A 326-nucleotide genomic window follows, 5' to 3' on the forward strand; every position below is an offset into this window, starting at 1 on the left:
AAGCACGCCCTCACTGAAGCCCGTGGATTCTAGCTCGTGGATTTCTAGAAACCTCGGGGCAGGAAGCCTTAAAAGGGAAGGAAGGCGCGAGAGGGGTGGAGAGTTTCTTTCTGTGGAGAGTCTGTGTGGTGTCGTCTGTTCACAAGGGGGAGCGCAGAGTCAGGACTTAGCACGACGCTTCTTACGGGAGACGCGGGCATAGGGCCATTACTAGAGTTTTCTTTTTTCGACACCGGGACCCGTTTGAAGGCAAACAGGGAGCAAACTAGGAAGAGGAAGAGCCAAAGACAGGCGAGTCTGGGTCCGCTGCGGCGGTGTCCGGAGAA

Source organism: Ailuropoda melanoleuca, chromosome 17 (genome assembly GCF_002007445.2).
Source record: "Ailuropoda melanoleuca isolate Jingjing chromosome 17, ASM200744v2, whole genome shotgun sequence".
In the NCBI taxonomy this organism is placed as follows: Eukaryota; Metazoa; Chordata; class Mammalia; order Carnivora; family Ursidae; genus Ailuropoda; species Ailuropoda melanoleuca.